Here is a 7,500-nt window from a genome sequence, read left to right on the forward strand (position 1 = left end):
AAAGGGTCTGTTACTCCCCAACCTTTGACCCTGCTCCTCCTTGTTAGCCAAATAGACAACTTTGCCTGAGCAAACAGACAACACACATTAGGCCTTCTCCTTATTTGAATACCTGTATCCCATTATAAACATCCCAACAGTAAAAACCATCCCAACCTGTCACACAGACATTCCAACAGAGGCATTAACCTGGCACACACAGAAAACACACGATGCACAGTTTCACAGACACAGAAAGGACACCCCTGTCCGACTCCCGGTTCAACCCGTACCAACCAGCTGTTAGTGGCCGGGGCTCCATGTAGAACCCTCCACTGGAGGTCCCCTGACCTCTTTGGTACTGGGGGTTTGTAGAGCGCCCTCCATCTAAAACCCACCATACTCTAATCCCCACATACCCCCTGCCACTGATGTGCCTTCACTCCTGTTAGGCTTCTAATGCTCCTCACCTTAATGCAGAGGTTGTAGAGGGCTTTACCTCCCACCCCCTCAAACTCCCCCAGGCTCCTAATGTTCCTCACCTTAATGCAGAGGTTGTAGAGGGCTTTACCTCCCACCCCCTCAAACTCCCCCAGGCTCCTAATGTTCCTCACCTTAATGCAGAGGTTGTAGAGGGCTTTACCTCCCACCCCCTCAAACTCCCCCAGGCTCCTAATGTTCCTCACCTTAATGCAGAGGTTATAGAGGGCTTTACCTCCCACCCCCTCAAACTCCCCCAGGCTCCTAATGTTCCTAACCTTAATGCAGTGGTTATAGAGGGCTTTACCTCCCACCCCCTCAAACTCCCCCAGGCTCAGAGTGTTAAAATCTAAACCCTCCAGACCCCCAGTCACCTGCAGTGGCGGAAACATTGGTGGCCCCTCCCCTTTGGCCGCTCAAACACCCCCTTACTGTCTCAGACAGGGCCTCCTGGACCCCCTTACTGTCTCAGACAGGGCCTCCTGAACCCCCTTACTGTCTCAGACAGGACCTCCTGGACCCCCCTTACTGTCTCAGACAGGGCCTCCTGGACCCCCCTTACTGTCTCAGACAGGGCCTCCTGGACCCCCTTACTGTCTCAGACATGGCCTCCTGAACCCCCTTACTGTCTCAGACAGGGCCTCCTGAACCCCCTTACTGTCTCAGACAGGGCCTCCTGAACCCCCTTACTGTCTCAGACAGGGCCTCCTGGACCCCCCTTACTGTCTCAGACAGGGCCTCCTGGACCCCCTTACTGTCTCAGACAGGGCCTCCTGGACCCCCTTACTGTCTCAGACAGGGCCTCCTGGACCCCCTTACTGTCTCAGACAGGGCCTCCTGAACCCCTTACTGTCTCAGACATGGCCTCCTGGACCCCCCTTACCGGCTCAGACAGGGCCTCCTGGACCCCCCTTACCGGCTCAGACAGGGCCTCCTGGACCCCCCTTACTGTCTTCAGACAGGGCCTCCTGAACCCCCCTTACTGTCTCAGACAGGACCTCCTCCAGGAATCTCTCCAGCAGCCTAAGAGACGTTATTCCTGTTTGTTGTGCCAAGACTTCCAGGGTTTTCCTCCCCTCCTCTCCCAGCAGTCTCAGGTCACCCAGCCTTTGTAACTAGAGGTCGACCGATTAATCGTAATGGCCGATTAATTAGGGCCGATTTCAAGTTTTCATAACAATCGGAAATTTGTTATGATTATTATTATTTATTATTATTTGTTATAATTATTATTATTTATTTATATATATATATTTATACCTTTTATTTAACTAGGCAAGTCAGTTAAGAACACATTCTTATTTTCAATGAAAGCCTAGGAACGGTGGGTTAACTGCCTGTTCAGGGGCAGAACGACAGATTTTCACCTTGTCAGCTCAGAGGATCCATTCTTGCAAACGCACGGTTAACTAGTCCAACGCTCTAACCATTGTACTCCACGAGTAGCCTGCCTGTTCCGCGAATGCAGTAGAAGCCAAGGTAAATTGCTAGCTAGCATTAAACTTATCTTTAAAAAAAACAATTAATCAATCATAATCACTAGTTATAACTACTGATCCAGTTTAGCAGGCAATATTAACCAGGTGAAATGGTGTCACTTCTCTTGCGTTCATTGCACACAGAGTCAGGGTACATGCAACAGTTTGGGCCGCCTGGCTCATTGCGAACTAATTTGCCAGAATTTTACGTAATATCACATAACATTGAAGGTTGTGCGTAACAAACATATTTTATATTTTATCTAACGGGATGCCGCCAGTTAGATAAAATACCGAACGGTTCCGTATTTCACTGAAATAATAAACGTTTTGTTTTCGAAATGATAGTTTCCGGATTTGATCATATTAATGACCTAAGGCTCGTATTTCTGTGTGTTATTATGTTATAATTCAGTCTGATTTGATAGAGCAGTCTGACTGAGCAGCAGCAGGCCTGCAATCATTCATTCAAACAGCACTTTCATGCGTTTTGCCAGCAGCTCTTTGCAAGCACAGCGCTGTTTATGATTTCAAGCCTATCATTTACATTACATTTAAGTCATTTAGCAGACGCTCTTATCCAGAGCGACTTACACATTGGTGCATTCACCTTATGACATCCAGTGGAACAGTCACTTTACAATAGTGCATCTAAATCTTAAGGGGGGGGGGGGGGTGAGAGGGATTACTTATCCTATCCTAGGTATTCCTTAAAGAGGTGGGGTTTCAGGTGTCTCCGGAAGGTGGTGATTGACTCCGCTGTCCTGGCGTCGTTAGGGAGTATGAACCAGTGACTCAGCATCATCCACACTAGTGAACACTGGTCTATAGGAGGCCAGGACAGGTGAAAGGAATAGATTAATGGTAGTTCAGGTGAATTGCTTTCATCCGTCCAGGCATTTGTGGATCAGTGGGTCACAGAGAATGATTAGGAAATGAGAGCATGTGGACACTCCCTAGGGGGGGTTAGCCAATGATATCAATGGACTCGGGCCAATATGGCACTTCCTGAAGGACCCCTGATTCTAGGAAGCCCATAGGACACCTTAAACAACATTTGGCATCTTCTACATCCTTGTTTGTCTTTCATTGATTATTCACAGTGACAAGCATTTCAAATGAGTTCATCCCATTTTTTCCAGGAGTGAATTACCACTACAAAAATGTTTCATCAAGTCTTGTGGGGAACAAATGAGTAGGCTCAGCGGGTAAATATCATTTCCCCTGATGACATTACACACCTGCTTTGGGGCTGTAACCATGAAGACAAAAGCTTAAAACATCTAGCTGCATATTAGGATTGATTTTCTACAGTTGATTATGCATGATATATCTGAGTAAGAACCTCCACTCTACAAGGTCGACCTAATTGGTCATCAGTGTTGCCAGGCAAGGCTAACCCTCCCTGTCAGTATTAGACACTGACTAGGCTAAACAGTGTTAATCCTGTCATCGCTCCTGCATCTCTCCTCTATCACTAAGACGTGCAGAGCTCTACCACCCCTCCAGCATCTCTCCTCTATCACTAAGGCGTGCAGAGCTCTACCACCCCTCCAGCATCTCTCCTCTATCACTAAGGCGTGCAGAGCTCTACCACCCCTCCTCTATCACTAAGGCGTGCAGAGCTCTACCACCCCTCCTGCATCTCTCCTCTATCACTAAGACGTGCCGAGCTCTACCACCCCTCCTGCATCTCTCCTCTATCACTAAGACGTGCCGAGCTCTACCACCCCTCCAGCATCTCTCCTCTATCACTAAGACGTGCCGAGCTCTACCACCCCTCCTGCATCTCTCCTCTATCACTAAGGCGTGCAGAGCTCTACCACCCCTCCAGCATCTCTCCTCTATCACTAAGACGTGCAGAGCTCTACCACTGCTCCAGCATCTCTCCTCTATCACTAAGGCGTGCAGAGCTCTACCACCCCTCCAGCATCTCTCCTCTATCACTAAGGCGTGCAGAGCTCTACCACCGGTCCAGCATCTCTCCTCTATCACTAAGGCGTGCAGAGCTCTACCACCGGTCCAGCATCTCTCCTCTATCACTAAGGCGTGCAGAGCTCTACCACCCCTCCAGCATCTCTCCTCTATCACTAAGACGTGCAGAGCTCTACCACCGGTCCAGCATCTCTCCTCTATCACTAAGGCATGCAGAGCTCTACCACCCCTCCAGCATCTCTCCTCTATCACTAAGGCATGCAGAGCTCTACCACCGGTCCAGCATCTCTCCTCTATCACTAAGGCATGCAGAGCTCTACCACCCCTCCAGCATCTCTCCTCTATCACTAAGACGTGCAGAGCTCTAACATTCTATGGCTTTATGTTTTCTCAAACTCTCGCCTTGCACATCAGATACAAGCACACCGATCTGCACGTCGCCTCAGACATGCAACCATACCCATGTCCCCATCTTTCACATTCAGACCACACACACACACACACACACACACACACCTTCAAAAGCAGCTCTCCAAATCTTTCTTCTGGCAGCATTACCCATCATGGAACGTTTAAACTAGAACTGTCCTGTCTGCACCATTAACTAACCCCCTAAACTAGCATGTTAGAGGAGCGTGTTGGTGTTAGTGTTGATTGGTGTGTGTATTTGGTTTGGGAGGAGGGGCTGCTTTGGCATTGTTGTAGGAATCCAATAGCAGGCGTTTCCATGGCGACCCTCTGGCAGTGACAGGCTCTTCACAGTAACCAGAGAGCAAAGACCACAAGAGACCCCCTCCCCCCTCCCCTCCATGCCTCAGGCAGGTTTAGTTTAGGTAGGAACCACCAGCTTTCATATGTTCTCATTTTCTGAGCAAGGAACTTAATCATTAGCTTTCTTACATAGCACATATTGCACTTTTACGTTCTTCTCCAACACTTTGTTTTTGCATTATTTAAACCAAATTGAACATGTTTCATTATTTATTTGAGGCTAAATTGATTTAATTGATGTTTTATATTGAGTTAAAATAAGTGTTAATTCAGTATTGTTGAAATTGTCATTATTGCAAATATTTTTTGTAAAAACATTTTTGGTGTGAAATCGGCCGATTAACCTGTTAAACCTATGGGGGCGCTATGTCATTATTGGATAAAAAGACGTGCCCGTTTTAAGCGCAATATTTTGTCACGAAAAGATGCTCGACTATGCATGGAATTGACAGCCATGGAAAGACACAACTCTGACGTCTCCAAAACTGCAAAGATATTATCTGTGCGTGCTCCAGAACTAATGCAACAGGCGAAACCAAGATGAAGTTTCATACAGGAAATGCCCCAGATTCTGAAGGCGCTGTGTTCCAATGTCTCCTTATATGGCTGTGAATGCGCCAGGAATGAGCCTGCGGTTTCTGTCTATTCCCCGAGGTGTCTGCAGCATTGTGAAGTGTTTGTAGGCAGATCATTGGAAGATTGGCCATAAGAGACTACATTTACCTGGTGTCCCGCCCGGTGTCCTGTGTGCATAATCTGTAGGTCCATGCGCGTTCCATTTCTTCAGAAGAGAAAGTAAAATGCCACGATGGATTTTATCGTCGATAGATATGTGAAAAACACCTTGAGGATTGATTCTAAACATCGGTTTGCCATGTTTCTGTCGATATTATGGAGTTAATTTGGAAAAAAGTTTGCGTTTTAATGACTTAATATATATATTTTTTTTCCCTCCCCCTCCCCAAATGTGATGAACAAAACGGAGCGATTAGTCGACACAAATAATATTTTTTGTAAAAACGGAACATTTGCTATCTAACAGAGTTTCCTCATTGAAAACATCTGAAGTTCTTCAAAAGGTAAATGATTTTATTTGAATGCTTTTCTGGTTTTTGTGGAAAATGTTGCATGCTGAATGCTAACGCTAAAGGCTACGCTAAATGCTACGTTAGCCATCAATACTGTTACACAAATGCTTGTTTTGCAATGGTTGAGAAGCATATTTTGAAAATCTGAGATGACAGTGTTGTTAACAAAAGGCTAAGCTTAAGAGCAAATAGATTAATTTCATTTCATTTGCGATTTTCATGAATAGTTAACGTTGTGTTATGCTAATGAGCTTGCGGATAGATTTACACAATCCTGGATACAGGTTTTTTTCCGTAGCTAAACGTGACGCAGAAAACGGAGCGATTTGTCCTAAACAAATAATCTTTCATGAAAAACGGAACATTTGCTATCTGAGAGTCTCCTCATTGAAAACATCTGAAGTTCTTCAAAAGGTAAATGATTTTATTTGAATGCTTTTCTGGTTTTTGTGGAAAATGTTGCATGCTGAATGCTAATGCTAAAGGCTACGCTAAATGCTACGTTAGCCATCAATACTGTTACACAAATGCTTGTTTTGCAATGGTTGAGAAGCATATTTTGAAAATCTGAGATGACAGTGTTGTTAACAAAAGGCTAAGCTTGAGAGCGAGCAAATAGATTAATTTCATTTAATTTGCGATCTTCATGAATAGTTAACGTTGCGTTATGGTAATGAGCTTGAGGCTGTATTCACGATCCCGCATCCGGGATGGCTCGACGCAAGAAGTTAATCGGTATCGTTTTTTTTGGGGTCCTCCAATAATCGGTATCGGTGTTGAAAAATCATAATCGGTCGACCTCTATTTGTAACCCTCCTGCCATCAGTTGCCGGGTCCAAACGCTAATTCGCCAGCTCTCCTTCAGCAGCGTGCCAGGCAGCCCAAACAGACAGACATTGGTAAATATCTTGTAGTCCTGCCTCCAGGCATCCTGCCTCCAGGCATCCAGTTCTTAAATCCAGTTCTTAAGTTCCATTTTTTACTCCGACCCATTCACGCACAGGAAGTCCAGTCCAATTATTCACCAGAATTTTTTAGAAAACTCCATCGACCTCCGGGGCTCAGCTGGGGGACCCCCGGTACACGACTGGGGGACATCTGGGTTACGGCCTCTGCCAGTTCATGGGACAACAGGGAAAATGTACATTTCATCCCTCTGTGCTCGAGAGAGTTTAGGGAGTTCTGCAAACAAAACCTGAGCACACAGAGGATCACACACTTCTGCCCTACACAATTCAGTATAAAACTCCACAGTCCGCTCCCCCATCTCCCCCATCACAGAGGTCACCCAGAGGTCACCCAGAGGTCACCCACCCATCAGACAGCCGTAGACAATGCATACTCTTGGCTTCACCACTCTGTCTTTCCAAACCAAAGGAGGAGGAGCGTCCATCTCCTTGAGCATGGAGAACCTGGCTCTTACAAGTGCTCCCTTTGCATTAACCTGGAAAAAACTGCCCAGGTCCCTAACGTAGTTCAGCTAAATTATCCCGGAGGCCTACATCGCCTTACCATCTCACTGACACTTCTAGTTCCACCGATACTGACATTTTACCTGATCTTAACCAACTGTCCTATTTAGTTACTAACTGATAAAAAAATAAATAATAATTGTACATAATGTTGCTGCTGCCTTTTCTTATGACCGTCTCTGTCAGATACTAATTAGGATGTGAGATCCTATTGTTGAGAGGTCTGTCCCCAACCAAGAATTCACTAAATGGGATAAACACCCCATTTGAGAGACTGCAGAATTCTGCCAAAATATG

At 46.0% G+C, this 7,500-nt stretch overlaps 1 protein-coding gene across 1 annotated transcript in view; it reads right to left on the reverse strand.

Moving 5' to 3' along the window:
- Window positions 1-7,500, reverse strand: part of LOC124008217 (1-phosphatidylinositol 4,5-bisphosphate phosphodiesterase beta-3-like) — a 123,367-nt gene that overhangs the window by 30,515 nt on the left and 85,352 nt on the right.

This window comes from Oncorhynchus gorbuscha, linkage group LG21 (assembly GCF_021184085.1).
Source record: "Oncorhynchus gorbuscha isolate QuinsamMale2020 ecotype Even-year linkage group LG21, OgorEven_v1.0, whole genome shotgun sequence".
Taxonomy (NCBI): domain Eukaryota; kingdom Metazoa; phylum Chordata; class Actinopteri; order Salmoniformes; family Salmonidae; genus Oncorhynchus; species Oncorhynchus gorbuscha.